The 22,589-nt window shown below is 45.7% G+C and overlaps 1 protein-coding gene across 25 annotated transcripts in view; it reads right to left on the bottom strand.

Moving 5' to 3' along the window:
- The window catches only part of FOXP1 (forkhead box P1), a 389,835-nt gene that overhangs the window by 120,615 nt on the left and 246,631 nt on the right, over positions 1–22,589 (bottom strand). The window contains exon 1 of one of the 25 annotated variants that reach the window (XM_054837710.1): positions 5,856–5,943. The exons of the other annotated variants lie outside the window; for them this stretch is intronic. The gene's annotated coding sequence lies outside the window, so the exon portion shown is untranslated. Of the gene's footprint in view, positions 1–5,855; positions 5,944–22,589 lie in introns of those variants that run through there. 25 annotated transcript variants of the gene reach the window in all.

Raw genomic sequence — 22,589 nt, 5'->3', positions numbered from 1 at the left:
CCTGGAGCAGCAGATGTAGAGGAGCGGTGGTAGGAGGCAGACACATTGGAGGGGAGCCCTGCTGCAGCTCTCCTCCGACAGGCTGAGGAGCCGCACAACGTGTGGAAAACGGCGAGGAGTGGAGCAGTATGCAAAAAGGAGAAAAAAAAAAAAAATAGTGCAAAGCGACAGCAGTGGGTAGTGCTGTTCCTCTGGGAGGAACAGAACAGGGGGAGGTGAGAAGAACCAACTAGAGAGAATAGGAAAGGAACCAAAATGAAGAGGAGGAATAAAATGTAGAAGATGCAAAAAAGAGAAGCAGATGTTCTTGCAGCACTTATTCCCTCTGACATTCGTATCCAGCTCTTTCATCTTCCTCCAGAACTGGGAAACGAGCTGCTACGTGCTCCCTCCCCGTTCCCACCATCCTGACCCTCTGTGCCACACATCGAAACGAGTCAAGGCCAAGAGCCCCAACACTGCTCCTGGCACCACAGCGGGGAAGCCTGGGGATAAGTACAGGCAGGCCACGGGGCTCTGCTATGGGACACAGCTAGGATCCAAGGTGGACCTGCTGTCCAGCTGCCTCGTCAGCCCCCATCAAATCACCCCCATCCCATCTCATCCTCTCTTTCCTTGTTTCATTAAATGATCTTCCTCCATCTACCCTGTACCCCACTCCACGGGTGCAGTGCAGGGATGCTGTGAGCCAGGGGAGATGCTGCCAGCTGCCGGTACCCAGCGCCTCGCTCAGCTGCAGCTCTTCTGCAAGGCTGACTCCGTCCAAGGGGCTACCAGCCAGCTCGTCAAGGAGGAGAGCTTCAACTACAATCCTTTACTCAAATAAAATGATCAGCTGGCCCTGAAGGCTTTGCTTCGACGCAGCAGACCGATCTAGCCAAGTGACTAACGGGTGATTCCCATGCTGAAAAAAGAGAAGGGACCTGGAGGTCCGCATGTACAAACCCCGGCTCACATCCTGTCCCTGATGTGGCGGGGGCAGGCTTGGAGCAAGGGAGCTGGCAACGTGCCTCACGCTGAAGCATCTCCTAGAATAGTTCAGTCATAAGGAAAGAAGATGAGTCTCTCTTTTTCTTCCAGCAGGCTGTTTCTTTCCTCTGGAATAGATCCTGGCTATCAGTTGAGGAGATCCCCTCCAGAAAAAGGCACTGGAAACAGAAATCCTTTCTTCAAACCCGCAGCGTGGAGCTGCCGGTGCCCCAGCGCTGCTACGCTTTGTCCTCGTGGGTGCTGAGGTTACTTCTGCTGGCCGGGGTCCCTGCCTGCTACCCCAGCTCTGCACCACGGGGGGACCACAGGGATTTGCCTCCCAAACACCTAATTTTCGTTTTGTAAATGATTCAAGAATTCCGCCAACGTGGGGGGAAAGCTGGGCGAGGTATTTTCTTCAACTACGCGGAGACGCCAGCGGGACGGCAGGGGGCAAGAGGCGGCAGGGTAAGAAGTCAAACTGCAAACCCCAGAAACCTGCGAACCCCGAACCAGCCACAACAGCGACTACGGCTACAAAAATCCCGTTCTTGAGGCGCAAACGAAATCCTCAGGCGGTTACACTGTAAAAACACCTTCTGTCTCCTCTTTTAAAGAGTCACAGTCAAGACTCATCAAAGCCATTTAAAAAGCATCTGGCAAAAAGTTCCCAAACATTAAAAATGGCTCTCTCTATTTTGGCATGTCAGGATTCACAGCATGTAGCGGTCTGTACCAGCAAGAAAGGAGGGATGGGCCAACACATCCTGGTAAAATGAGAAAGGATACAAATCTTGGCTCCCCGTGCAAAGTGAACCAGAACTGAACTATGTCTGAGTGATGAAAAAAAAAATCTTATGGGATTTCCAGCTCGTTTCTGTAGGCTCGAGATCAGATTCTGAACTACTGTGTTTATCCAAAAGTGAACCAGACCTTTGAATATTTGGAGGACTATTCACTGCTGAGCTGCATTTTTCTTGGATGTCAAAAGCACGGGAAGTTCTCATATTTTTTAATAGAGAAGAGGGGTAAGGTGGGGGGGAGAAGGAAGAGTGCCTTTTTGTTGCTACAACATAAATAGTATATTGCATACAGCTGCTTGCACGCTTCCCTGTGTGGTCAACAAAACAGGGAACATATTTTAAGGTTGTTTTCCAAAACACTGTCTGACAAACTTGCACCCATGAAATAAAGCCCCTGACCGTGGGCATCTCACCACAGACCATCAGGCGGTCGCCGCTGTTGGATGAATGAAGGAAACGAAACGTTAGGACAGCCCAAAACACGGGAAACTGATGCTGCAAATCACATCTCTGCACTTCAAGCCTATGGCACAACCTAATTTAGAACAGCTTCTAAAAACCTTAATTTTAAAAGGTTCTGGTAAAGCAAAAATAGGCGAGGTTCGGATGGAGGCGACAAAAATGATTAGAGGCCTCGGCAGATACGAGGGAAGATTGATAAGGGTGGGAGTGTTTAGTTTAGCGAGAGATGAGTAAGAGAGGAGATGATAAAAGTACACAAATTGTGACTCGGCCTGAGAAGGTACATCTGGCGATATTTGCCATTTCTCATAACGCAAGAGAAAAGGGACATTGAATGAAGTCAGGAAGCAACAACAACCAAAAAAAAAATTAAAAAAATAAAGCAGATAAAGGGATTTTTTTTTTTTTTTTCTCCTCTCTTAATAGACAACTTGTAATTACTCTCCGGAACTTACTGTCACAAGAGATCACCAGCGCCAAGAGCATGGGGAGGATGCAGAGAAAGGATTAGACACTTGCACAGATAGTAATGAGGGCATTTACAGCTACCTTTGGAAAGATAAAAATATAAATCGGGGTACAAACGTTCATGCTTCAGGACACGAGCCAACCTTTAATCACTGGAGGCTAGGAGGAAACTTTCCCCAGTGGACAGGTCCTCTAACTGTCCTTCACAAGGTTCTGCCCAAGGACTACAGCCAGGGCTGGAGAGACCCTGTGTCTGATGGATGCTCCTGCCCCTCTGCCTTCTCGGGGCCCTCCATCCCAAACTGCCGACCCCAAACTCTGCTCCCCAGCCCGTTCCGCGCCCCCTCGACCGTCGGGGAGCCACCGGGCACAGGGTGCCTGCCCATGTCCCCCAGGCCGGCCCCTGCCCATGTCACCTGGCCCCAAGCTGCTCATTTCCTCTTTCTTCTTTGCATCACATTTGAGTTTCAGGTCCTTATTTCACCAGCCCTTCCTCTCCCTGGTATTTTGACCGCCATTTTTTCCTCCTTTAAAACCAAACCAACAGCTTCAGTCCCTGCCACCCATTCTGGGGTCCCTGCCACCCATTTGGGCTCCCCACCGAGCGCTGACCCCCCAAGCTGGCAGGCGAAGCATCCTCCTCCTCCTCCCCGGACCCACCAGTGATGCACATACTTGAACGTAACTTCAGGATGTCAGGCAAATTTTCCCTGTTTTTGATCTGAAGCCGTTCCGTAGAGGGAACCTACATCCCCAAGGAGGAGGAGGACCCTCCTGCCGATACGGCACCTGCGAGGCAGCGGCAGTCAGGCGCTATTACGGACCACGGAGCTCATCACCGCACTGGAACTGACATGCGATTCGGGGAGACAAAGAGAGATTTTGAAAGCAAGTCAGTCTATTAAATTTATACCTACCTGCACAATGTGAAACAAACCACATCTCAGTTTCCTTTCATGTGCATGACAGTCTTAACTTGTTTCTTTTAATCCCATAAAAGCAGCTAAAGCATGCAACATGCTTCCCAGAGATGAGGCAAACCTGTACTTTACTTCCTGACAGTGATTTAGTTTATAGGTTTGTTGTTTTGTTTGGTTTTTTTTTTTTCAGGGAAAATAATGAGCGTTGTCCTAAGCTGGTATTGCCAAGGAAATACTACATGCTACATGCTAGACACCTGGCATTTAAACAAGAATCACAGAAATTGACACCACCTATAACGGACCAAAATACAGCTGCACAGACACCGACATCGGCGGCAAAAAGATCCCAGCAGCACTCTCCCAGGTTTTCTTCAGAAGTCAGGACCCTTCCACAAACTCAAAGTGCCTCTCGTTCAGTCAGTCGTACCCCAGGCAGGACTGGGGAGAGGACCGGGGACGCGCTGAGGCAGAACTGACCACGCAATAAATCCAGCAAATCCAAAGGGGTGAAGCAGTAATCCATGGAAACGTTCCGCACAAGAGGGGGTTTTAAGTGCCTGTAATTCCCAGCTGCAAACCCAACAAGCTGCCAGAAGGCGGAGACCACCGAACACAAGGGGTTAACGGCCTGGCTAAAGAAAATGACACACATAATTTCCTTTTATCATAAAACAATACGTTTATTATTTTCTGTATATCTGTTAAAGGGCACGGCCTTCTGAGTGGAAAACAAAACACAGCTCGGTCACATGTTTATTTGCTTCAGCTACTCCCTTTCCCTTCTGATAAATAATCAAACATGCCATCCAGAAAAAACAAAACCAGTGAGCTGGGAAATTTGATGGTCATCAAATAGACTAAGATACCAAGAAAAGCAGCCCACTGTTCCCACAGTGAGTTTTCTGCCCCACACCTACACTAACATCTGAGTAAATAACTTCAGTCACTCTTTCCATTTTCCCCATGCAATTACTCCTACTGTTAAACAAATTGTCCTTAAGGCAGTTGCAAACACCATTTTTTTTTCCCCTGCAAAGCAGAACAACTTCTGAACATTAAAAAGCTAGACTAGCAATATATTTTAAAAATATGTTTGTTGTACTTGCGGTTTGGCTGAACACACAGCTTGATTTCTCTCTCTCTCTCACTCTCTTTTCTAGGAAGATGGGGGTTTACAGTTTAAAATTTTAAAGTGTATTTGGATCTCGGAGAGGCAGGAAAAGCCTCGAGGAGGATGGGTTTTTCTCCATGGGGCAGGCAGCATATTTTCCATTTTCTCTTATGTTTCACACTATATGGGCACCACGAATGCTTACCAGAAAAAAAAGTTACCTGCTATTTCAGTGGGCTTTCGAGGGGGGAGAAACAACCGAGAAATATCAAGTAGTTTTTTAAGTCTCTTGAACAGAGAGGGAAGAATCCAGCATACGTGTTGCAACACGGATTACCCAGAGGATCTACGCTATCTTCCGACAACCCCTGAAGACCATTCATACAACAATCATTAATACTGAAAAACTGCAGAGAAAATCCCTCACGTGAGAAGTTAACAACCATTACCCGGCGTGAGCACGCTTTCCCTTTCCTTTTGTAGTACCACAGGTCTAAACAATAGTAATATGAATGAGATAATAGCCATGCTTGTCTCAGCAGCCTGATTTTTATTAGCATGAAATTGGTACAAATATTAGCGAGGCTGGTTCGCAAGCGGTGCCAGAGCCACGATGCAAACAATTTGCGGAAAACAAAAAGCGACTTGGTGGGCTTGCGCCTCTCTTGCTGCCCAGAACAGCAGCCAGGTTTCCTTTTTTGTTGTTGTTGTTTTGGGGGGGGGGGGGGGGGGGGGGGGTTGGGGGGGTGTTCTGGGGGCTTTTTTTTTGCCACTTGTGCAAGTGCGAGGAGAAGCCACAGCAGCCGGCGAGCAGCGGGGACGGTGACACACGACTGCTCCCGCTCCAGAGGGACATCGCGAGGCGACGGGCGCCCCGAAAGAGGACTTAGTCCTCGCCACGGCTCTCCGAAGCCGTGCCAAAAAACCCACCCTCGTCGTCAACACCACAGTAAACAACCTGAACCGGCTTCTTTTGCTTTAAACCTCAGCAATTCCCCTCTCCCGCGCTGCCAAGCTGCCCGCGCAAGGCAGCAAGTTCGAAGTTCAGCCCTGCCTGCATGCTCCTTTTCTCTGAGCGCTTGCAGAGAAAATGAAGAGTTTAACAGAGTAAGCTCTTACTGTCTGCCTTTAGATTTCCGTCTTCACGCTGGAGATGTGTTTCTGGCTGTTTCTGTGAAGCGGGGGCTGAAGAATGGTAAAAAGATGTTTGAATAAACAGGAAGTGCTGTGCAGCCGGAGCGCAGGCTGGAGGGAGACGGCGCTGGAGCACTGCCCTTCGCCAGCAGCCACCGGGTCTCTGCCTCCACAGTAGCAACCTCTGCTTTTGCTAAACGACAAAGAAACCGCAAAGCATTCCTTCCCTAATTCTTCCCTCGCGAAGTGGCGAGATCGGCTGGAGCTCGCAGGTAATCTCGAAGTTGGGTTTAGCACTACATCAGGAGCAAAAATCTAGCAATTCTGCGTTATTGAATTCCACACCCCACACCCCCCCCGTCTGTATGCAGAAACATGCAGAACTAATTATGTCCCCAACCAGACCAAACAGCGGCAAAAAGCACACCTCGCTTCTGCATCTAGGCAAATTCATATTTGCACAAAGTTCAGCCAAGCTTGACTTTCCTACCCTCTACAGTGCTGTAACTTGCTCTTAAAACCGGCTTGTGAGGCTGGCCGGGCTTCAGAGCTATTTTCTCTAACTGCGTGAATCGAAATATAAACAACCACCCAAAAAAATGCAACTTGTCTCGGGCGCAGGACTTGCATGCAGCATCTCCGAAAGCGTGCCTTTAGCAGCCAGGCAGATGCTTTCCCTTCGCCGTCGTCTCCTTCCCCTCCCTCAAACAAACTACCTATTTAACTCGAGATGACTAACTAACCGTCTCCCCACCCAATTACCGAAGCCCTGTCTTCTGTCATATTGGTGACATGACACAGATATTGTCAAGAAAAAGTAAAGTGGGGCTGGCACTCGGAGGCAGCTCGCGAAGAGATGAGCAGTCGAACAGCCATATTCAATAAAAAAGAGGAACAGGATTCCTTTAGAAAATGTATTGCTGTTGTGGCAACGTGCTGCTGCCGCTGAAGGGACTGATTTGTTATTTAGCATGTAGTCTTGGACTGTCTGTCATTCTGGGTGCTAATGCTCTGCTAAAATAACTCATTGGGAGCTGTCAGTGGGATGTTTACATAGGCCCCCAATCTTTTCTTCATACAAGGAAATTTTTTACTGGAATTCATCTTCTTTTGATCTCACATTCAAAGCAACAGCAGCTTGATAGACATGCAAGTCTGAAAGCAAATCCAGACGCTGAAGATAAACCGCCAGAGTATGACAGGCAGGAGCATCTAAAGCTTATAAAAATGAAGAGAACAGCATGTCGTCTGAGTATTACAATAGCAGAAATCAAGAGACATATTAGGTGGAACTGATCAGCCACAAAAACAGTTCAAAAGGCAGATCATAGAAACAGAAGACTAAGCTAGGAAAAAAAAAAAATTGGAAAGATCTGCTTTACAGAGGCATCACCTCCTTTCTGAGTACCACAGCGTTTCCACTCCAGCACGTAAACTTCAGGGGGAAAAGAAAAGAAAAAAAAAAAAAAGAGGAGGACTTGTGCCATCTCTACTAACTCAGCAGTTCTTACCTTCAACTCACCAATTAATTTGCCGAGTGTACATTTCAATTACGTGTTATTCAAAGTGAAATAAAAATAGGACACCGTGCCACTTGCATCTAGCCCGGCCCTCCAAAACCCCCACAGGGATGGGGAAGGATGGGGAATCTGCGCCTCGTCAGTGGGATAATGGGAATCGCATCCCCCCGCCAAGACGCAAGAGGGGCCCTGGCCTCAGCCCCTGCCACCATTTTAGCTTGTACGTCTTTCCAAGGGCTGAGTCTTGGGATGCTCTTGAGCTCTGCCTTTCCCACCGGTGCAGAAATGTTAGTCCAGGAGATAATTTTATTTAAATTGCATTATGTGCGCCACGGAGTCCGCAGCTACGTTCCGAAGACGACACTTGCCGGGAAACAATTGCTGAAACTTTCTCTAGAAACCCATACATTTTTAATTTTTCTTCCCCAAATAAGCTTCTTATTCTAATTGAAGTCAGCAAATATAATGAAAAAGTAATTCTCAAACAATTTTGTACTTAGAGCTGTTTGTTAACAAACACTGAACGAGCAGCAGTGCTAGGTTAAAGGGCAGCAGGATTCCACATTATAATTTAGCCTGCGGTTATTTCTGATTAAGAACACCCTCCAGGACAGCAAAGCAAGATCTTCTTTTGCAGCAGGCATAGCTTTTAAAATTAGCCTCTTCTCCATAATAAAACCAACAGGAAAACTGTGGATTTAAAACTGTATTAACCAATTTGAAGTAGTGCAATCAGTTTATGTCTCGCTTTCTGCAAAACACCGTTCCCTGCCTTAGCCAAGTTGCAAATGTAAAAATGCTTCCTGGATTCTGAAACTGTTGTAAGAAAGTCACCTTCTGTCATGCTTATGTAGCTATCTAATGTGCTAAAGGCTGATTATTTATCTTTAAACTGTACTAGTTTAATCTTTTAAGGTCACCACTAATCTGCTCCAACCTTTTAAAAAATAGCAGCTTTCAAGACTTACTGCTGGAATCACTAAACTCAACGCTGAATGTCATTGTAACGGATACATTAGCCAGAATGAGTGCAGCTTTACAATGTAAACACCAAATATAAATCCCCACCTAAATGAGAAGAAAAATACGATCTCCATGCCAGGAGAAATGTCAGTGAATGAGACCAACACCACATTATTTCACACAAATATCGTTCCAAATCAGGTTGCTATTTCTCCCTCCTGCCCCTCCCTTCCCAGTGCAAAACAGGCAAAACTTGGCTTATAATTTAAAGGATCATTAGGCGCTTTTTCTTTATCTCCTCCCTTTCGCGGCAGCAACTTTGCATGCCCGCTGCAAAGCCTCTCGACCGCATTTGGAAGTCGCTCAAAGTCCAAAAACCCCCCGGCAGGTTATTTGTGTGCCTGTGCTGCACAGTGGCCCTTCTCCAGTCGTCTTTTTTTCTTTTCCCCTAGACTTCTTCTGGACTTGAATGTCACAGTAGACCTTGAATGTGAAATGGCTTCAAGCTAATTGCTTTAATTGCTTGAAGATGTGCAGGCAGGTGAAACCCGATCCCCTTGGCCATTGTAGAGACCAGGAACAACACAGGAATGTTTACATAGTGGTTTGAGTTTAATAGACAGTAGAGCTGAGTTTCAGACAGCTAGCAAAAACACAGCTAATAGGTGACCTCTTAATGTAGTCCTCCTTTTTTAAAAACAAAATACAATTTCATTTTCTACAAGGCAATGTCCCTAAATGCCAAGGTTATCTGCTTGACTTTTTGAGTGAGCATGCACGGCGTTGCACCTGACATTTATACCAGAAACTCTATCCTGAATGCATTTCCCTCCACCTTAAAACAAAAAGCACTTTATGTGTCAGTCACCTTACAAACAGATTAGAGCTGGATGGGGTTTCCTAGTAAAGTGCAGTCATTTTAATTTAAAATTGAGCGGTTTTCACCACTGTCATACTCCTTTTGCCCCAAAAACACATGGCAAGGGAGGTAACCTGAAACACGTTCCCTGTTGCATCCCTGCATCCCCTCAGCTGGGTGCTCCCGCCCTCCCGGCGGGGACCAGCACGAGCCCTCGGTGGGATCTTCTGGAAAGGTAAAGTACGACTTTTAATGACCTTTACTACTTTTCCAGAGCTTCCAGTACATTTGCTACACACCGCAAAGATACGGACTGGCTGTGATGCGCTTTTTCGAAGGCGCAGCTTGGTTTCACGCATGGCACAAATTCGGCGGCTCTTCCTCAGGCAAAATTCCTCCAGACTAGAGAACTGCAGCATTTGGGGTCACTGAGAAGCAGGTTTGCTTTCCAAGAATCATGAGGCAAGTAAAACACACTTGAAAACGGCCAAAGACCGGCGAGCAGGTATAGCCCAAGTATAGAAAACAAAGCAGAAAGACTGATTTTGGCAGTAGCGGTAGCATAAAGGTATTTACTGTAAGTCTAGTCCAAAAAACAAACACAGAAAACAGGTAATACCTAATACTCACTTTCCTGGCACAAGCACTTCGAGTTTTGTTGCCAGTTTTTAAAAAACGGTTAAAATCGCTTGCGTTGGGTGAATATTAGCAGGGGAATGACATGTATCACCTCCCAGACAAATAGGAATAAATAAACTAGCGTTTACGTAGGTAGGAAAAAGGGAAGGCGATCTGAGGAACAAGACTGGAAAAAGCACAGAGGCAGAGGAGGGGAGGCCAAACCAGCGCGTATTTCGTGCCAATGAGAGGACAACAACCCCCAACCCCACAGCCTTGCAAGTAAAGGGCATTTCCAGTCCGATCTTTGCAATTCTGCTCGGAAAGTTTCAAATTCTCCAGTACCTCATGCTGGAACTATCTCCCCCCACCCCGGACAGAAGCAAACAGAAGCAGGAGGAAGGCTGCTCCAGCCACTTCTGGATGCGACCGTGGTTCGCAGGAAGACAACAGACCCTGGTTGCTTTGCTCTTCCTTGCCTGCTATTCCCAATCCTCAGAAGCAAATGAGTAACTGATCTTAAATAATACAGAACAAAGGGAACAATAGGAGCTAGAAAGCAAGCCGGGATACTTGGGAACATGCCTCTTTCTGTTGAGAGACAACGCACGCACCGAGTTGGTGTCCTGTCCCCCCCTCAACACCTCCAAGAAGCTCAAATTCCAGCTACCGTGGGGTTTTAATAGATTTTTTTTTCAGTATCTCTCTCAAAAAAAAGGGGGGGGGGGGAAAGGTCAGAAATTTAGAAAAAAAAAAAATAGTGTCAATTTAAAGATTTAGTATAAACTAGTTCGAGCCTGTGGGAGGAACGCTAAGTGGAAAAAGTAAACACGGTCCCCCCAAGTAGTTCCCCCGAAGCGGAGCAGGCAGCCGGTGCCTGGTACCGCCGGCCGCCCCGCGCCTGGGGGAGGTCAGCCCAGCTCTGCTCAACTGACAGGTTCAGTTTACAGCAGGCCAGCACTTTGTTTGGATATACTGGCCTTGCTCACCGCCAGCTTAACAACAGATGGCTAGAAAACTTTCATTATGTTGCAGAGGGCTGAACTGCAAACAATCGGGGAAAACTGTGAAAAGTTTAACTCTCTGCAAACCGAGCGAGGAAGCGCTCGCCTCCTCAGCCGGCTTCCCGCTCCCGCCCTGGGCATGTGCGCCTTTAAATTAATTAAAGCGGGATGGGGTGATTAATCATACCTGCGGACCGTCCTGGGGATGCTCGGGGGGGGGAAGAATTTGCGATTTGACAAGGTCATTTCAATAAAGGTAGCATTCCAGAAGAAAATGGACTTTGACGGATTGCAAAGCTGATTTTAAACCTTTCTCAAGCCTGTGGCTTCAGGAAAGTTACAGAAAGTTTCTGCAATAATCCCCCCATCGGGGTTTATCAGGAGCTTTCTGAGGAGTGTTTTTCAATCTCCAGAAAGAGAGCCTCCGTCCCTCGAATTCCCACTTCAAACTTTTGCACTTGACAGCAAGAGAAGGCCACCAAGTAATCTAGCATGCAGGTCTGAATGTGATTTATCCAAATCTGTGTATAATTTAAATATTCATTAAATTGATTCGATTCATATGCACCCTAATATCTTTTAACGCTCTAAGGCAGGTTATAAATGCACCTTCCGAGCTTTAATTCAATTGACAATCTTCTATACTTCTCATCACTGGAAACGCATTATTTTATATTATTCAAGAAACGAACGAATCTGTTTTCCACAAATGTATTTTAAAAGCGACTCTTTCCTGTTATTGAAAGAAAATTGTGTTTATTACTCCTTTAGCATAGTGTAAACTCATAAACGTCAACAGAGAGTACAAGGAAAACTGTCAACTAAATATTGTTTCCTTCATGAGCTGCTCTTCCAAGTCAATTACGCCTTTCAACTTCTGGGGCATTGTATGATAAACTGGCAGTAAAAATCATTCACATTAATATACCATGGTGCCTTGCCTGCAAAAGGTAATTAAAGAAGTAAATGACTCATAAGAATAGACATATTAGCTGCAAAATGAAAGGCAACTGAGCTGCCACATGAAAATATGTACCATTAAGATACTGCATTTTCATATTCCTGTAATCAGCTTCAGTAGACTAATGCTTATTTAATCCAGTTCTCTGCTAAGTCCATCAACAACTGTTTTTTGCTGTTTTCTCCTTGACTGAACATTATGTGTGCAGGTTTGGAATAAATACTGCAATAAGATTTTTGCATAGTCAATTGAAGAACAGGGGTTTTATCTTTTAAAAACTATTTTTCTTTCCCACCAAGAGGAATACAGCAGAGAAGGGTATCAGGAAAACCCCCATTTCCTGGGGTTCTTTCAGTGCCAAGATGCTTTGAGTGAAATATATACCCCGTTCTAGCATTCACCATTTTGATTCGTGAAACTATTACAGCAGAAAAACCAAGCCTAATGACTCTGGCTTCCAACTTTCCTATTGTTCACGTAGGAAACGCTTTGCCTTGTTAGCGCATGTTTTCATTAGGGTTAGAAAAATGAGACCGGTTTTCTCTTTCTTAAGTCTTCGAGGCAAGGTGGGGCAAGGAGAGGAGCAGGCACTGACTTTTGGAAAGCTTCGGATGACAAAAGACCCAAACTCCAAGCCCACACCGACGCCGTCCTGGCATCCCACCCTGGCAGCGGGACCACCAAGCTCAGCGCCAACACGCTCCCGATTTTTGGGAACGGCCTTCGCCGGGAGCTCGCCCTGCCTTTGGGCGACGCGTGGGGCACATCTCAGACCACCCCTCGTTGGCCATCGTATAAATCCAAGCCTTTTGGTAAACGGTGCCGGGTTTAACTTCCCGAGCTGCGTCCTTCTCCTTCCAAGGGGATGGCAAGGAGACGGTAAAATTCAGAGAACGAAGTACACTTGTCTCCATCCTCCAAAATAACACCCTGCAAACTACTCAAACATTTATAACTCATCCTGTTTGCGAGCAGTAATTAAAATATTCTTTTCATCACAATAATAGCTCTGTAAAGGCCAAGATCCAAACGGCTTCTGACTGCACAGCTACCACAATTATTTCATTTCCTAAAGTACGGGGTGGAGTTAACTCCGGTATCTCAGCTATCGCTACGGTGCGACTGTTGACAAATGCTGACTTTTCTAAATGGCAGACGCTGTGTATGTACCATCCATCCTTTATTTATTGTGCCCGACAGCGGTTTATCCTTGCAAAAAAAGAGATCTTTCAATAAAAATCTGGAACACGATGCTTTGGAACCTGCATTATATGTTGCTTATTTATCACTATCAGTATGAAATAGTATAAGACTTAAAATGTAGGATCAATCATTATTTAAACTGTATTATTGCTTCTCCATTTGAGCAGACATCACTTTGTACCCACAATTAATGAGCTCTAGTCCTTTTTCTAATTAAGGAACAAAGGTTCTTGTGTGCAGAGTATATAGAGTGACACTGTCTAGAGAACACACATTTAAATAGAAGAGAATCCTTCTAATTACCTTAAAACAGGATTTTTCATATCCAGGAACATAATAGGATCAAGAAATCAGAGCATTTCCAAGAGCATTTACAAATAAGTCATTACAAAACACCGTTAAAAGGTAATAATGCATCCCTAAAAATAACGGGGCCTTACGGAGACTAGTGCCTACCACTCCCATATTTATGGAATTAACCTTTGAGCATTGTTACAGGGAAAACGCAACACCGAAATTATTTTGTATATGCGTGTACATAGAGACGAACCCCCAAAACCCGAGGAGTCGGCTATTAGAGCATAAAATACTTGAGGCTCACGCCGATTAGGATCCAAACACGTAATTAAGAAAGTCAGACAGGTAACCTGGCTTTATCCAGTAATTAGGGCTGTTAGAAATAGGATACTGTCTCTTAAAAGTGTTACAAATATACCGCACTACTAAATAACCTGCACTGCTGGGAAAGTATACTTGCTATCAAGGGCAAAGCTGCTATACACTGAGGTAACAGTAAATGACAGACTGTTGTTCAAGTCCATTAGCTGCTATGTGATAGGAGCACATTCACTAGCACACGACCTGTGAAAAATCTTAGATCTCTTTAAATCTTTGAATTGGATTGCTGCATTAATTCTTAAGAACTGCAATCCTTCAACCAAGTCAAATTACCCTCATTAACAGGGGAAAAACTGCCTCTGCAATAAGTTAAAAAAAAAAGATATTTATTACCTATAATCACTTTCACGTACTTCACCTGGAAGTGTGACAAACTGGGACAACAACTTCAGAGGCTGGCACCAGTTCAGCTGCTGGTGGGGACGGGACGGAGGGGACGCGTGTGCCGTGCACGCCCACGCGTCTGTGCACGCGCACGCACGTCCCTGCGCCAACATTCAGCGTAAATAAATGTGCTTCTTTGGGGGGAAAAACCTCAATGAATGTTCTAAGAAAAGAAAAATCACTAAGAATAAGCACAGGCACTGAAGCGATCTCTGCGTGTGCCACTGAAATAACCGCAAAAGAGGAGGGGAAATTCTTCAGTTATTCAAGGCTTGATTAGAACACTACTTCATAATTAGGCATGTTACAAGTATTGTCATCAACCAGAAAATTCATGTACTAACTAAAAGGTCTCAGAAGCTGGCTCAAGCCTTCTATTCATTAACAACATCTGCTATTAATGTTTAACCCTCATAAACATGCACAAAAAGTTCAGCATTCAACAAAGATTAAAAATAAATATTTTGTTGTTCTATTTTATCCGTGCAGCGATCTGCGCGGTGCTGCGAATATCAAGAATCACTAAAACGGCCGTAGAGATAACAGACAAATATTTGGTCTTTGTTGGAAAAAAAGATATTTCTTTCTCCAGTCACTGCTTCTCTGCACTTCAGATGTTATAGCTTCCGAGCCAGGCCAGCGCAGCACAATAAACACCAACGCAGACATACACATATACGTACACCTATACGACGGTATGAATCATTTATTTTAAAGGTGAAACTCCCTGGAACAATTTTCAGGCCGACTGTTTCAAAGGACCCTCTGTTTAAATTTTTTTCTAATTTAAAAATGAGCGTTCCTGGGGACGAAAGATTCACTGAGAAACGAACGGGGAGCTGAGTGAGTCCAGGATCCAGAAATGAGAAACAGAGCGTTTCATCTTCATTTTACTGCTCCGAGTCCAGATGAGAGAGCCCTGATCTCACGGTCAGATCCTAACGGGCAGATCTTTGGAAGAGTCTTTGGAAAGACTCATTTCCACCGCCGTGGTTTTAATGTAAGCGCGGCAATCTGCTTGTGCAGGCTCATTTACAGCGCGGAGACAGAGCTAAGTGGTGAGCTAATGCGACCCTCTAATGACTCCTGCAAACGCATCGGGACATCCTCCGTCCCCGTCCCTCCTCCCGCGGATGGGTGCCGGTAGCACCGACATCCCTGCCTGTCCCCACCTCGGCTCAGGCGGGCAGCCCGGGGCGCTGGGGTCCCACAGCTCCCTGCCTTCCCTGCCTGCTCCCTCCTGCCCGCACACCTGCACCCACCCCGGGTGAGCTGACCCCCAAGTCTCCGCAGAGTCCGCGGCACCAGCGTCAGGCGGGGGAAGATCCAGCCCATGCTCATCCGACCGTAATATTTTTCATCTGCGGCAACGCCAAAATACAAACCAAGCCACAAAAGTAATGAAAAATACAGCTCTTTTTGTCTTCAAACATGACATTCATGGCGGATTCGCTGTCTGCATGTTGCAGCACGCTCTATTCTTAGCACCGTGCCTTTTAAAGTTAGGCCCATTATTTTCTACGGTGTATCAAGATCAGTATGTATAACATATGCCATATTGTTGACACTTCCCTGGATGTACTGCATGCCATATGCCTAAAGCACTAAAAGGGGTGATGAACAGAGTGGCAATACTGAAAGGAGAACAAGATACACCGAGCATGTTGAATGAATTCAGTTATATAATTCAGCCAATAAGGGTTTCCATACATTTAACAATCTCCTTCCCCCCCCCCCTTTATTTTTTTCCCTCCCTTGTATAAAAATGAATTTAACAACTTTCCGCTGTGAAAAGTTAACACGCTGGACACGTATTCAAAGCAAACATTTAATCACAGTGGGCCCACCAGGTCTAAAAAGTATACATGTAAAGATAGATCATATATAATCACACCAATAAAACAAACAAAAAAGGACGATTCATACATTTTAGCAATAAACTAAAAAAATAAAACATACAGTTCTGCTCCTGCTTCTACTTGTCCTTTATTTTACCCTTCATAAATCTATACCCCAAGTCCAATTCCTAGAACTAGGGAAGATGTCATCTTGCCCACCTTTAAAGGTTTATTTACTAGTTTCCTTACCAAGAATTATTATTTGAAGAACCCAGAAACTAATGCTCTCTTACACTACAGTATTTTTGTCCAAATCTTCTGGAACGGATTATAAAATTGAAATGTAAGAAGGAACACAGCCAAGCTATATTTATAACAAGAACGCTGCTCTTCAGCATCTGATACATACACATGTGTATCCTCATTTCTATGCCATCCCTCTGCACACTCTAATGGGTACACTAGCTGCATACTCGTCATTAAAATAAAAAAAAAAAGAGGGGAAAAAAAAAAAAAAGGAACTGACTCATCACTGAGAACAGTTTTGACAGTACTTGCATGCAGAGCCCTGGCAGAAAGGTTCAAGCTATCTGGTTCCCCACTTGCGACCAGCTACGAATGACATACCTTGGACTGAACGAACTGCCGGGAAAAACAAAAACATGCAAACAAGCACGGGTACGGGCTGGTTGCCCAGACCAGATTAAACCCAGGTCTAATCTCCAAGTTTAGTCCTTGGAGCTACGTGCTACCTGGAGGAAGGAAAAGATCCAGGATGCGATGTCTGGAAAGCGGGTATCGCTACAGGCAATGCCTACCAAGTTTCCACTGCCGAGACACCGTAAAGGTCCCCGGGAAAAGGGAAGAGCGCTGCAGAAACGCCCAGGGCACTTCCAGGGGGAGCATCCCGCCCGGCACCGAGCGCAGGGGGACGCGTGGGGAAGCAGGCCGCTCTCCTGGCGTGCGGGGAGCGGGGCCGTTCCTCACGGGGATGCTGCTAACGCTCTGGAGCTAATGATGCCACGCAAAGCTGAGGCTTCCCCGTCCTCTGTCGTTAGTGCCACCGTACACCCACAGGCAATGGATCAAAGGGGCTATGAGAAGATAAGGAGAATCCATTTTAATTTCAAAACATGAAAATTCTGGCACGGGAGTTCACTAAAGAAGATCAGTTCTGTTACGTTTCAGTGGTGCGCTGAAGAGCAATGTTGCATTTTAAATATACCTATTTATCTGAGTAAGCAACATCATTAGCAGCATAAAACGGCGTAAGAGGAACATGGGACTTTTGTTAAAGTGGAAGGCAGAATCCTCTCTGTGAAAAACATCAAAGAAAAAGAACACATGCTGATGTTTAAAAACAGTCTAATACAGAACATCGAGACTTAAAAAAAAAAAAAAAAAAACACAAAACCAACAAACCTCCCCCTTGCTTCACGATATTTTCCTTAGAAACAAACCTCGCACTTGCTGCTGACCAGGAATTAGCTGTCACTGCCAGTTCAAAGCACTGGTTGTATAATCCACTAGCGAGCACTCAGGTAAAAATTCATACATGGAAACTTCACACTGTCAAAATTAGGACAAGTGGAAGGTTTGTGAATGGAAATGCTTGCACTTCATCAGTACAGGGCCAGAAGGTACAGGGGAGTATATGTCCCAAAAATTAGAAAAGGAAAGAGTTTGGAGGTGAATGCCAGCACCTGCTCTGGTCCTGCTCTGAGCTTTCTTTGCAGTAAAGCAAAGCAAAGCAAAACGCTTTGTCTTGCAAAAGCCAGGACTGTACAGCTATTTGCATGGGGAACTGGTGAACAGGCATCACCTCCTGGCAGCATCCCAGCGTTTGTGCTTTTAGTATGTTACACTTGGCCACGCGATGTCAAGTAACCAAGCAAAAAAAGCCTTCTCCCCTTCTGGTCTCTAACTCAGGGCTGGTCCAAGCAGAGTAGAGCCGAACTTTCTACCAGCTGTTGGCGATGTGAGTTTGATGGACTTCGTCAGCTCCTTGTGGACCACTGCCCGTATTAGGAAAAAGTCCCCGCTTGACATCGGCGCTGGGATCCAGCCCTATCCGCAGACACCAGCAGCATTACAGATTTTTCCTGGGCAGCCACGTTGAGACACAAGGCCCGCAGCCATGCCAGCGTGCCCACGATCATTAGTTTCACACAAGGCAAGAAACAACCCTACCAGGGCTAATTAAAACATCCCCTGTGCTTGCGCTGTAAAAAAAGCCCACACAACAACACACGGGCAACAAAAACAAAAGTAAAAAAATCCCCTAACCCACCCTGTGGTGAACTTTGTTTCCTTTCTCGTGCGGCGCTGGTGACGTTCGTAGGAGAGCTGAGAAGGGCAAAAGGGCATCGCTAACATGGCAGCTATTTAATTCCACCAGGCAGATCCCCGAGACCTGTAACGAGCGTCTGCTTCCCACCCATCAGACCATTAATCACCGAGACTCCTAAAAGGTTCAATTCATGTGCCCACTCAGAGAACTCATGAGATGCCTGATAGTCATATGTCATTTGAGAAGGGAACAAAACTGTATTCTTCTCTGAACTGATGTAGCTCCTATTACCAAGAGACACTCTCCCTTGGGAGCAACCAGAAGAGAGAAATGAAGGAGAGCTGACTCAAAGCTCTGCCTCGCAAAGACACATAATTGATGCAGAAGAGGAAGACAGTTATAAGGAATCTGCCACTACCCTTGTTTTGCCAATAATCTGGGGAATTGGTGAAAGGATTTTGAAAGAGGTGAAAAATACCTTCAATCTTGACTAGATACACCCTAGACAGACAGGCTGCCCTCCAGCAAAGACCACCCTCCTCCTCGGATAAAGCTTGGCAAAAGCAAAGGAGGTTTTTACCATCTTAAAATTAGGCCTTTTCTACTACTGATTAACTTCACTCTTCTTGGAACCCTTTGAGCAGCCGGAGGTGATCCCTAGGCACCACACGTGCTCGCAAATCCTTTGCTTCCCTTGATATCCACTGCTTCAATATCTCCATCTTTATCTACTGATGCTCTTAAAAGCCGGGGAGCTACCTGCCTGGGAGACAACTCCAATTCCTTACCATTGCAGAGCACCCAAGAGTCCAAGTATAAATGCACAGGGGTCCCGGGTGCCTGGGGACCCAGGCTCCGTCTCGCTCGGGGCACGGCAGCGGTGAACCAGGGGTAAGGTGACCCCCCCGCACATTGCACACCGCCTCCTCGGACCGGGCTGAAACATGACATATATATATATATCATTTGACAGTGCCATTTCCTGGAAATGACAACTGAAAAGAAAAGAGTACGAAAAAGGGAAATACATACTTTCACAGCTTACAGAAATATATTGTCGTATCGCTCTGCATTTAGTGAAAAATTAAGAAGCCATTGTTTATCCTGCCCTCTTGCTGCTTCTTACTGCTTCTCTTCATTTAATTACTGCTCTATCAGGTAAACTAATAGATAAAACAGACAAAAATACAAAAACCTAAAAGCACCTCAGCAATCGTTTTACATCCTCATTAGTCTTCCTGGAAATAAGGCATGCCTCGATAGAAATGTTATCCACATTCTTCTTTTTTTCCCCCTACAAAACTCAGCAACAACATTTTTTTTTTTTCCCCTCAAACTAGACAGTGAAACTAAGTTTCAGGCAGCCTGGCATATTCACTGCCACTCGATACTTTATCTTTCTCACTGGCACCTTTTGATCTCTGAGGCTTTGGAAACACTAAGCTGAACTGATCTCCTGCTGTAATTCATAATTACCAATTCACAGCATTTTTCAACACGCTGTAGAAGCCAGCCTGCTGCTTAGGAGTTAGCATACAATTGAAAAATGCTGGAATTTGTTAGCCAATTGAAATTTCTTCAAAATTTTCCCTATTCCTCCCGAGTGCTATAAAAACCATAGCGAGCTGCTGCCGTTACCCGAGAGCCAACTTGGATGCTTGGTGCTGCACAGAGGAGGCAGAGGGGCTGCTTTCAAAGGGTTTACAACATTGCAAAGGGGGTTATGATACATAAACAGCCCTTGTCAGGCTCAGAAATCCTCTTCTCCCACTCAGCATCACCGCTAACCCTATTGCTTTCCACGCGCTTGCAGCTGCTCCCCAGCAGGCAGATACAAAACGTGGCTCTACCGGCGACAGCCGTGCTCAGCCCTCGTCTCCTGGTGTGAACTCGTCACCACGATGATCTCACTCCGACGCGGGAAAAATGAGAACGGCCAGCGCGGGCCACGGCTCGGTCCCAGCCCAAACTGCAGCCCACGGAGGGGACAGAGCTGCCTGAGCGGAGGCTAACGGGGTCGTCCTGGCGGCCACCTCGGTACCCAGAACACAACCTTGGCTGTTGTTCTACAGCCATGAAAAAGCAAGCTGGACGGTTAAAGTTTCCCACTCCTGAGTTTTGGTATGAGGCCCTGTAGCGTATTTTGCTCCTGTGGCTCACCTATGGGACCCTGAGCAAAGGAAGTCCGTGCTGGGAGTGAATGTAAAATACGGGACCGCGCAGGCTGGGGAGAAAGTCTTAACCAGAAGCGTTTGAACTAAAATAAATATTTCACCAGAGGCTTGATCTTTCGTTTAGCTTGTGCCCCAAGTTCTCCTGCAATCTACTAACAATACCCAGCCCCTCTGAAGTGATCTTAAAGTCCGTCAATGAAATTAAAAAGCTTCTTCTCCACCACCTGGATTTTACAGATGGAGCAACTAAGGCACAGAGACGAGAGGAGTTCAACATTGGAAACAATATTCATGAAGTACAAACAGGCAAGGAGTTTTGAACATTTAAAAGTAGAATTAGATGTAAAAAAACTTCTCTCTGGTTGCTTACTAGCATAACTAAGCTCAAACACTTTCCGGTCCTCTCTCCAATACAATCAGTGGATTTACAAATTGGTAAATCCTCATATTCAATTTTGATGCTGAAAAATAAACCAACCAAATGCTCCTTGTAATCTTTAAACAACCGTAAGACACCTCTATGGAAACATTTTGGTATTTCCCTGTTGGGCAGGGAAGCACGCCAAAATACCGACATCCCAGCGGCTGCAGCCTGGCTGTGCTGCAGGGTAAGGCTGCACACAAGTCCTCCAAACCATGGCAGGCAACGAGAGGTCCCACACCAAAACCCCAGCCCAAAATACTTCCCAGACTTTGGAAAAGTTCAGGTCCAGATCCACATCCACATTTTGCACCTCAGGTTTATATCTAAACCAAATATAAGGATTCTCTTGACTTCTTCCAAAGAATAGTCTTTTAAGACATAAGACTCAAGAACCAATAAAAAAGGTAATTTAGCAATATCTCTAGTGTGTCACCAATCATTTAAAGGGCCTTGAGGCTGCTGCATTCCCACTACAGCACAGCAGCTTTCCCACCCTGCTGGTTTTCAATTGACACCTTCTGTGTTGATATTTTTTTCCAACTTAAGCTTGATGGCGTTTTTCAAACTTCCCCTCACAGCTGATGTCCCCCGCTCGTGGCACCGCCGGGTCCCAGCAGCGTCGCCGTGGGCAGGGCACGGCTCTGCTGGAGCCCACCGCCGTGGGACAAGGGGTCTTCTCCCACAGCACGAGGTTCAGGAGAAGGGAGAAACTTAAATTTAGATGGAAGACATCAAAAGGGGGAAAAAAAGAAGAGAAAAAAAAAAAAAAGAGGCTGTTGATCAGGATCCCATGGCAACAACTAACCTCCCCCATTTGCCAGGGCATCCACCACTTGCTGACAAATCTGATGAAGGGAAACGCTCCCTTCATCTTCGCTTGGCGTGAGCGGGATTGTCATCGATTCGCTCTGGTTTTCAGAAATTTTGGGCACAGCCCAAAGGCCAGGAACCTGTGGCACAGGGGGGTGCCCACCGGCCCGCACCACCACGGCCGCCCTCCCTGCGGCTGCTGCCGCCACGCTCGGTGGCGAGCACAGGACAGGCACCTCTACTCCTGAACAGCTACAACCTCTGGCCATTTTTGCACAGTCCATTACTCAAACACAACCGTCCCGGTCCCCCACCTTGGTTCCTGACGCAGAACAGCAATGGGTGTTATTAACAGAAAAGAGTGGCGGGGAGGAAAGGGGTGGAAGACCACCACTTAAAATACTCTTACCTGCTGCAAGTGAAATTAATAGTCATAAAAAATAACCTTGCTCGAAAAGTTTTCCTTTGCAAATACCTATAGCATACCCTACCACCAACGTCAGTAGTAAGTTTTCAAATGGATAACTGCTAAATGAATATATCTGCTAAAGGAATCATTTTTTTTGGTGCACTCCAAGGTTATGTGTTTAGCAGGCTTCGATACTTCAATGAAAAATTGAGGTGGCAATGATTTGCAGACTAAATTAATGTTAAATACTTCAAAGAACTGGACAAACAAGTCAGCAGCAAAAATTTTATGGGTTCACTTCCTTCAAGGGAACTTAAAGAGCCAGCATTTTATTGCTGTGAATTCTAGTCACTCCTTTTACCCCTCAGCATCTGTTTGAAATATGTAGTAGACAATTGCTTTTTTGGCTCTGACTCAGGTGGTTGAAATACAGGACAAACAGACTACTGTATATAAGCTTTCCTCCAGCAATGAAAATTTTTATTAACTCTCTTGCATAGCAAACTCGGCTGCCTAGCTTCCAATCCCTATAGAATCATCAAGGAATGTGGCTAGTTATTAATTCTGGTGGTCAAGCTCGGGGT

The sequence above is a fragment of the Grus americana genome, chromosome 11 (genome assembly GCF_028858705.1).
Source record: "Grus americana isolate bGruAme1 chromosome 11, bGruAme1.mat, whole genome shotgun sequence".
Lineage (NCBI taxonomy): Eukaryota > Metazoa > Chordata > Aves > Gruiformes > Gruidae > Grus > Grus americana.
Note: the sequence above shows the minus strand (reverse complement) of the source record. Positions and strands in the feature narration are given on the sequence as shown.